Genomic DNA, 10,633 nt, shown 5'->3' with positions numbered 1-10,633 from the left:
AGTTGGGCCGAACGTGTGTTTTATACAGGTCCATCATAACTCCCTGGCTGTTGTACTCTGTGCCTCTATTTCTGAAGCCCAGGATCCCGGATGCTTTAACCAATTTCTCAACCTGGCCGGCCACCTTCAACGATCTGTGCCCATATACCCCCAGGTCTCTCTGTTCATGCTCCCCCTTTAGGATTGTACCCTTTAGTTTATATTTCCTCTCCTCATTCTTCCTACCAAATTGTATCACTTCGCACTTTTCTGTGTTAAATTCCATCTGCCACGTGTCCGCCCATCCCACCAGCCTGTCGGTGTCTTTCACGATCCTCCTCACTATTCACTATACGTCCAGGTTTAGTGTTGTGTGATATGTGTAAGCAGACAGAGCGGGTTGATGGGGTGCCAAGTGTCACACACCCAGCAGCACTCCCAACGTACATCTTTGTCAGTCGTGGCTCAGGACTCTGAGTCAGGGTTCAAGCGCCACTTCAAAGACTTGAGCACATAATCCAGGCTGACAATCCCAGTGCCGTATTTCAGCTGAGACGTTAAACCGAGGCCCCATCTGTCCTCTCGATTAGACATAAAAGTTCTCATGGCAATATTCAAAGAAGAGCAGTGCAGTCCTCCCCAGTGTATTTATCCCTCAACCAATATCACTAAAAAACAGACTGTCTGGTTATTATCACATTGCTGTGTGTGGGAGCTTGCTGTGTGCAAATTGCCTGCTACTTTTCCTACATTACAACAGTAACTGCACTTCAAAAGTACTTAATTGGCTGTAAAGTGCTTTATAATGTCATGAGGTTGTGAAAGGAGCTGTATAAATGCAAGTTATTTATTTTAAGCCTATGCAAAGATTGGTCGCTGGGAAGACCTGCGAGCCACAATCGGGAACCAACACCACAGGCACAGTTCTGAGGCCAAGCAGTTTTGGAGGAACCAGAGTGTGAGATGTGAAGGAGTTAGATATGGCCCTTACGGCTAAAGGGATTGAGGGGTATGGAGAGAAAACAGGAAAGGGGTACTGAGGGAATGATCAGCCATGATCTTATTGAATGGTGGTGCAGGCTCGAAGGGCCGAATGGCCTACTCCTGCACCTATTTTCTATGTTTCTATGTTTCTATGGGGACATCACAGAGAACTTGCACATCTGCAAGTCACAAGGGGTGTCCATCCCACAGAAACCAGCCCAGAAAAGGGTGCAGATGAAGGAGTCCTCCCATCCCTGGAACGATCATTTGTGGCAAGGATGTTCTCCCACCCATTGTGTAAGACTGCTTGTGCAACGCTTTCTAAATGGGATAACTATGTTACAACTCTGCTTGCTTCATACACCGCTATGGTATAGAAATGAGATAAGTGCCTGTATCCGTGAGATAGGAAAACACGTAGAAGTCACCACCCAGCAGAAGGAGGAATGTGACCACATTTCCCTAGTGAGGGTAGCTCAGAATCTCGTCCCACACATACCTGACCATATCTTGTGCTGAGGATTCATCACCACAGGCAGCAGTGACAGCCAAGGCACACGGTGGAAATGGGTGCGTATGCTGGGTGCTGAAGCCAAACCAGAGATGGTCACTACGGCAGCACCTGGGGGTGAGGCATAACTCGACTTGTTCAATATCTCAACAGAGAGAGATCACAGCATCGATTCCAGCTTTACACTGAGTGAACACAGGTGGGATACAGAGGAAATATTAGTGTGCAGTCACCCTTGTTCACCAACCTCATACTGCGCATTACACACTGCCCGTTACACACTGCACGTTACACACTCCCCGTTACACACTGCACGTTACACACTGCCCGTTACACACTGCACGTTACACACTCCCCGTTACACACTGCACGTTACACGCTGCCCGTTACACACTGCACGTTACACACTGCCCGTTACACACTCCCCGTTACACACTCCCCGTTACACACTGCCCGTTACACACTGCACATTACATACTGCCGGTTACACACTCCCCGTTACACACTCCCCATTACACGCTGCCCGTTACACACTCCCATTACACACTCCCCGTTACACACTGCCCGTTACACACTGCCCGTTACACACTGCACGTTACACACTCCCATTACACACTCCCCGTTACACACTCCCCGTTACACACTGCCCGTTACACGCTGCCCATTACACACTGCACGTTACACACTCCCATTACACACTCCCCATTACACACTCCCCATTACACGCTGCCCGTTACACACTCCCCGTTACACACTCCCATTACACACTCCCCGTTACACACTCCCATTACACACTCCCCATTACACACTCCCATTACACACTCCCCGTTACACACTCCCCATTACACACTGCACGTTACACACTCCCCGTTACACACTCCCATTACACACTCCCCATTACACACTCCCATTACACACTCCCCGTTACACACTCCCCGTTACACACTGCCCGTTACACACTCCCCGTTACACACTGCCCGTTACAAGCTGCCCGTTACACGCTGCACGTTACACACTGCACGTTACACACTCCCCGTTACACACTGCACGTTACACACTGCCCGTTACACACTGCCCGTTACACACTCCCCGTTACACACTGCCCGTTACAAGCTGCCCGTTACACGCTGCACGTTACACACTGCACGTTACACACTCCCTGTTACACACTGCACGTTACACACTGCCCGTTACACACTGCACGTTACACACTCCCCGTTACACACTGCACGTTACACACTGCACGTTACACAACGCCCGTTACACACTCCCCGTTACACACTGCCCGTTACACGCTGCCCGTTACACACTGCACGTTACACACTCCCATTACACACTCCCCATTACACACTCCCCATTACACGCTGCCCGTTACACACTCCCATTACACACTCCACGTTACACACTCCCCGTTACACACTCCCCATTACACACTCCCCATTACACACTCCCCGTTACACACTCCCATTACACACTCCCCATTACACACTCCCATTACACACTCCCCGTTACACACTCCCGATTACACGCTGCCCGTTACACACTCCCATTACACACTCCCCATTACACACTCCCCGTTACACACTCCCCGTTACACGCTGCCCGTTACACACTCCCATTACACACTCCCCATTACACGCTGCCCGTTACACACTCCCCATTACACGCTGCCATTACACACTCCCCATTACACACTCCCCATTACACACTCCCCATTACACGCTGCCCGTTACACACTCCCCGTTACACACTCCCATTACACACTCCCCGTTACACACTCCCATTACACACTCCCCATTACACACTCCCATTACACACTCCCCGTTACACACTCCCCATTACACACTGCCCGTTACACACTCCCCGTTACACACTGCCCGTTACAAGCTGCCCGTTACACGCTGCCCGTTACACACTCCCCGTTACACACTCCCATTACACACTCCCCGTTACACACTCCCATTACACACTCCCCATTACACACTCCCATTACACACTCCCCGTTACACACTCCCCATTACACACTGCCCGTTACACACTCCCCGTTACACACTGCCCGTTCCAAGCTGCCCGTTACACGCTGCACGTTACACACTGCACGTTACACACTCCCCGTTACACACTGCACGTTACACACTGCCCGTTACACACTGCACGTTACACACTCCCCGTTACACACTGCACGTTACACACTGCACGTTACACAACGCCCGTTACACACTGCCCGTTACACGCTGCCCGTTACACACTCCCGTTACACACTCCCATTACACACTCCCCATTACACGCTGCCCGTTACACACTCCCCATTACACGCTGCCATTACACACTCCCCATTACACACTCCCCATTACACGCTGCCCGTTACACACTCCCCGTTACACACTCCCATTACACACTCCCCGTTACACACTCCCCGTTACACACTCCCATTACACACTCCCCATTACACACTCCCCATTACACACTCCCCGTTACACACTCCCCATTACACACTGCCCGTTACACACTCCCCGTTACACACTGCCCGTTACAAGCTGCCCGTTACACGCTGCCCGTTACACACTCCCCGTTACACACTCCCATTACACACTCCCCGTTACACACTCCCATTACACACTCCCATTACACACTCCCCGTTACACACTCCCCATTACACACTGCCCGTTACACACTCCCCGTTACACACTGCCCGTTCCAAGCTGCCCGTTACACGCTGCACGTTACACACTGCACGTTACACACTGCCCGTTACACACTGCACGTTACACACTCCCCGTTACACACTGCACGTTACACACTGCACGTTACACAACGCCCGTTACACACTGCCCGTTACACGGTGCCCGTTACACACTGCACGTTACACACTCCCATTACACACTCCCCATTACACACTCCCCATTACACGCTGCCCGTTACACACTCCCATTACACACTCCCCGTTACACACTCCCCGTTACACACTCCCCATTACACACTCCCATTACACACTCCCCGTTACACACTCCCATTACACACTCCCCATTACACACTCCCATTACACACTCCCCGTTACACACTCCCGATTACACGCTGCCCGTTACACGCTGCCCGTTACACACTCCCCGTTACACACTCCCCGTTACACACTCCCCATTACACGCTGCCCGTTACACACTCCCATTACACACTCCCCATTACACGCTGCCATTACACACTCCCCATTACACACTCCCCATTACACACTCCCATTACACACTCCCTGTTACACACTCCCATTACACACTCCCATTACACACTCCCTGTTACACACTCCCCATTACACGCTGCCCGTTACACACTCCCATTACACACTCCCCGTTACACACTCCCCGTTACACACTCCCCATTACACGCTGCCCGTTACACACTCCCATTACACACTCCCCATTACACGCTGCCCGTTACACACTCCCCGTTACACACTCCCATTACACACTCCCCATTACACGCTGCCCGTTACACACTCCCATTACACACTCCCATTACACACTCCCCATTACACACTCCCCATTACACACTGCCCGTTACGCACTGCACGTTACACACTCCCATTACACACTTCCCATTACACACTCCCCAGTACACACTGCCCATTACTCACTGCCCATTACTCACTGCCCATTACACACTTCCCGTTACACACTCTCATTACATACTGCCCATTAGACACTCCCATTACACACTGCCCGTTACACACTGCCCGTTACACATTCCCATTACACACTCCCTTTACACACTCCCTGTTACACACTGCCCATTACACACAGCCCATTACACACAGCCCATTACACACTCCCATTACACACTCCCAGTTACACACTGCCCATTACACACTGCCCTTTACACACTGCCCATTACCGAGTTAGATGAAGGAATTGAGTGTAATATCTCCAAGTTTGCAGATGACACTAAGCTGGGTGGCGGTGTGAGCTGTGAGGAGGACACTGAAAGGCTGCAGGGTGACTTGGACAGGTTAGGTGAGTGAGCAAATGCATGGCAGATGTAGTATAATGTGGATAAATGTGAGGTTATAAATTTTCGGGGCAAAAACACGAAGGCAGAATATTATCTGAATGGCGACAGATTAGGAAAAGGGGAGGTGCAACGAGTCATGGTTCATCAGTCACTGAAAGTTGGCATGCAGGTACAGCAGGTGGTGAAGAAGGCAAATGGTATGTTGGCCTTCATAGCTAGGGGATTTGAGTATAGGAGCCGGGAGGTCTTACTGCAGTTGTACAGGGCCTTGGTGAGGCCTCACCTGGAATATTGTGTTCAGTTTTGGTCTCCTAATCTGAGGAAGGACGTTCTTGCTATTGAGGGAGTGCAGCGAAGGTTCACCAGACTGATTCCCGGGATGGCTGGACTGTCATATGGGGAGAGACTGGATCGACTGGGCCTGTATTCACTGGAGTTCAGAAGGATGAGAGGGGATCTCATAGAAACATATAAAATTCTGACGGGACTGGACAGGTTAGATGCAGGAAGAATTGTTCCCGATGTTGGGGAAGTCAAGAACCAGTCTTAGGATAAGGGGTAAGCCATTTAGGACTGAGATGAGGAGAAACTTCTTCACTCAGAGAGTTGTTAACCTGTGGAATTCCCTCCTGCAGAGAGTTGTTGAGGCCAGTTCATTGGATATATTCAAGAGGGAGTTAGATATGGCCCTTACAGCTAAGGGGATCAAGAGGTATGATGAGAAAGCGGGAAAGGGGTACTGAGGTGAAGGATCAGCCATGATCTTATTGAATGGTGGTGCAGGCTCGAAGGGCCGAATAGCCTATGACTGCACCTATTTTCTATGCTTCTATGTTTCTATCTGGAGGCCATTAGCCACATCAGCTGCCAAATATACTCCTGATCTCATAGAATCACAGAAGTTTACAGCACGGAAGTAAGCTATTCGGCCCATCATGTCCATGCTGGCCAACCAAGAGCTATCCAGCCTAATCCCACTTTCCCGCTCTCGGTCCTGCAGGTTACGGCACTTCAGGTGCACATCCAGGTACTTTTTAAATGTGATGAGGATTTCTGCCTCTACCACCCTTTCAGGCCGTGAGTTCCAGACCCCCACCACCCTCTGGGTGAAGACATTTCCCCTCAAATCCCCTCTAAACCTCCCCCCAATTACTTTAAATCTATGCCCACTGGTTGTTGACCTCTCTGCCAAGGGAAACAGGTGCTTCCTATCCACTCTATCCAGGCCCCTCATCATTTTATACACCTCAGTCAGGTCTCCCCTCAGCCTCCTCTGTTCCTTAGAAAAATTCCAGCATCTCCAATCTTTCCTCATAGTTAATATTTTCCAGTCCAGGCAACATCCTGGTAAATCTCCTCTGCACCCTCTCCAGTGCAATCACATCTTTCCTGTAATGTGGTGACCAGAACTGCACGCAGTACTCCAGCTGTGGCCTAACCAGTGTTTTACACAGTTCAAGCATAACCTCCCTGCTCTTGTATTCTATGCCTCGGCTAATAAAGGCAAGTATTCCGTATGCCTTCTTAACCACCTTATCTACCTGGCCTGCTACCTTCAGGGATCTGTGGACCTGCACTCCCAGGTCCCTTTGTTCCTCTACACCACTCAGTATCCTACCATTTAATGGGCCTAAAATTGAGATTTTTAAAAATCTGCGAATCTCCCTGTTGGTCCCGGAGGACCAGGGTCGGAGGCCGAGATTTGCTGCACATCACACAGGGACCTGTCTTCCAGGTACATATGTCCAAGCTGGAGTTACGTGGGCCTAGACAACCAATCATGATACAGTATTCTCATTGATAGTAATGGGAACTCTGTATCTCTGAGTTCCTATCACTAGGAGGATTCGGCAAACCAGACCCACCAACCCCTTCCCCCGACAAACGTCTGTCCCACCTGTAACGGGGTCCGTGGCTCCCATATTGGACTGTTCAGCCACCAAAGGACTCACTTCAGGAGTGGAAGCAAGTCTTCCTCGATTCCGAGGGACTGCCTATGATGATGATGATGATGTTGAGTGAGGAAAAAAAACCTAAAATACCCAAACACAACATAAAATATAAAATAAACACCTCACATATTTAAAATTAATTGAAATTAAAGTTAATTAAATGTTTTAAATATATATATATTTTGGGGATTTTTTTAATGTGTTTTAATAGGATTTAAAATAAACTTACCTTAGTGGACAGGGTTTTAACATAAAAATGTGTGTTTAAATTTTATTTTTATATGTTTTAAAACTCTGACGCTGGTAAAAGTAGGCTATGCGTCTGCTGTTATCAGGCGTAAAAGTTTGAAGGAGATTCACTGGACAAGAGACGAGACAATAGCCCAAGCACTCCCACGCAAAGGTCCTTCCTCCAGGGATACCTTGACAGATCGGAAAAGCTGGTTTTCGACACATGTGCATCTCGCCCCGAAAACCATCTTTTGTGAGACCTCACTGGGTCTGTGCATATTGCGGGATTTCAGGCCCATTGTGTATTCCCTTGCCTTGTTAGCCCTCACACTTCTCCCGATTGAATTCCATTTGCCACTGTTCTGCGCACCTGACCAGTTCATCGATCGCTTCCTGCAGTCCGCAGCTTTCTTCCTCATTGTCAAACACACGGCCAATGTTTGTCTCATTGGAGCCACAGTGCAGGAACTTACAGTGTAGCGACCCCCAGCTCCCAGCGACCCCTGACCCCTGACCCCCGCCTTACTTGGAGTTGATGGCGAGGTGAGTCCGATTGAAGCACGTTTTCCTGCACATCAGTTACTGCACTTCACAGCAACTAACTATTGGGAGAGCCATCGAGGCGATATCTTTAATACAGGATTCTTAGAATCTGCAACTGTTTGACTCAAAGAGAGGAGGGTGCTTCAGATTGGGGGAAGCGATTATCCAATGTCACGTGACAAGTGAATGAATGCCTGAAATTGGAGTTTGAGAACTCACATTGCTGATCTGTAAGCCTTGATGTTCGGGACTCCCCACTGACCGTTCTGAGACTACGCAGGCTGCCATCCCCAGTTACTGCAGCCTCTGACTGCACAGAGCTGGACTGTCGCTGCATACCTGCCGTTCTCACCTTGTGAAACGCTGTCAATTGCTTCAGTGCATGTGTGAAATATGTCAATAATTGCATTCATTTAGGGAGCTGCGGGGTGGAGATCATGGTTTGAAGGTTACACCCCAATACATCAAGCTATTACTGTCCTGTCTCCTGAAAGGGAATGCTTGTGGTATGGACTGTACCAGAATCGAAACATAAACCTGCCCACTGACTGCGTTCCAGCACCGTGCCTGCGATCAGCCTGTTTATAGGATCCAACTGGAGGTTCAGTGGTCTCTGTCCCTCGCCTCGCTCCCGCAGGCTCCTGCCCCCCCACCCCCCGGTCTCCTCCTCCCTCCCCGCTCTCCTCCCCCCCCCCGTGGGCTCCTGCCCCCCCCCCCGGTCTCCTCCCCCCTCCCCGGTCTCCTGCCCCCCCCCCCGGGCTCCTGCCCCCCCCACCCCCGCGAGCTCCTGCCCCCCTCCCCCCCCCCGGTCTCCTCCACCCCCCCGCTCTCCTCCCCCCCCCCCCCCCCCCGTGGGCTCCTGCCCCCCCCCCCCGCGAGCTCCTGCCCCCCTCCCCCCCCCCCACCAGACTAGGGTACAAGTGGATGAGAAATCTCAGAGGAGACAGAGGATGTAAAGGATGCCAGGGAGGGGTGGGAGCAGAATACACGGGACATACAGCCCAGGAACAGGCCACTCGCCCCAAACACTCCATCCCGCCGTTTATACTCGAGCCTCCCCCCCCGTCTTTCCTCATCTAACTCGATCAGCATAACCCTCTATTCCCTGCTCCCCAGATACTTGTCCAGCCTCCCCTTAAATACATCGATACTATTCACCTCGACCCCTTCCTGCTGCAGCAAGTTCCACATTCTCACCGCTCTCGGGGTACAGACGCTTCTGAATTCCCCATTGGATTTCCTGCTGACTATCTGATATTGATGGCCTCTAGTTATGCTCTTCCCCACGAGTGGGAACATTCTCTCTGTATCCACTCTGTCAAAACCTTTCATCATTTTAAAGACCTCGATTAGGTCACCCCTCAGCCCTCTCTTTTCCAGCCTGTTTATCGGTTCCTGATATGTAACCCTGACACTTCCATCACCATCCCTGCTCCCTCTCCAGTGCCTCTATACCCTGTGTATAACAGGGCCACCAGAACTGCACGCAGGAGTCTGTGTGGTCTAACCGAGGTCCCACACAAGTTTAGCATAACTTCTCCACTTCTCAATTTTATCCTCAAAATAATCCCGAGGGACAAAACTGGGAGCGACCGGGCAGGGTGCTGACTCCGACTCCCGCCGTATTTGGGGTTGCACCCAGATATCCTTCTCCCGCAGATCGTGACGTCATCGCCGTGCGCATCGCCCCGGTAACACCCCAGACCCGAAATTACCTTCCGTCCCAAGCATCACCGAGATACACCGAGAGCTGCAGGAGGCATACATCAGGCTGCCGGTCGCTCTGGGGGGCGATGGTTAAAGGCCCAGTGGCCCAGTCAGTTACAAAAAACATTACCTTTTTACTTCCAGCTGACCACGCGGTCAATCAGCCCGTGATCACACTGCTTGAGTATCGGGCTGATCACGCGGGATCCTGCCCACGGTCAATCAGCCCGCGATCACACTGCTTGAGTATCGGGCTGATCACGCGGGATCCTGCCCACGGTCGATCAGCCCGCGATCACACCGCTTGAGTATCGGGCTGATCACGCGGGATCCTGCCCACGGTCAATCAGCCCGCGATCACACTGCTTGAGTATCGGGCTGACCACACGGGATCCTGCCCACGGTCGATCAGCCCGCGATCACACCGCTTGAGTATCGGGCTGACCACACGGGATTCTGCCCACGGTCAATCAGCCCGCGATCACACCGCTTGAGTATCGGGCTGACCACACGGGATCCTGCCCACGGTCAATCAGCCCGCGATCACACTGCTTGAGTATCGGGCTGACCACACGGGATTCTGCCCACGGTCAATCAGCCCGCGATCACACTGCTTGAGTATCGAGCTGATCACGCGGGATTCTGCCCACGGTCGATCAGCCCGCGATCACACCGCTTGAGTATCGGGCTGACCACACGGGATCCTGCCCTCGGTCGATCAGCCCGC

Source organism: Pristiophorus japonicus, chromosome 3, assembly GCF_044704955.1.
Source record: "Pristiophorus japonicus isolate sPriJap1 chromosome 3, sPriJap1.hap1, whole genome shotgun sequence".
In the NCBI taxonomy this organism is placed as follows: Eukaryota; Metazoa; Chordata; class Chondrichthyes; family Pristiophoridae; genus Pristiophorus; species Pristiophorus japonicus.
The sequence above is the reverse complement of the archived record's forward strand: the minus strand, read 5'-3'. Positions refer to the sequence as shown.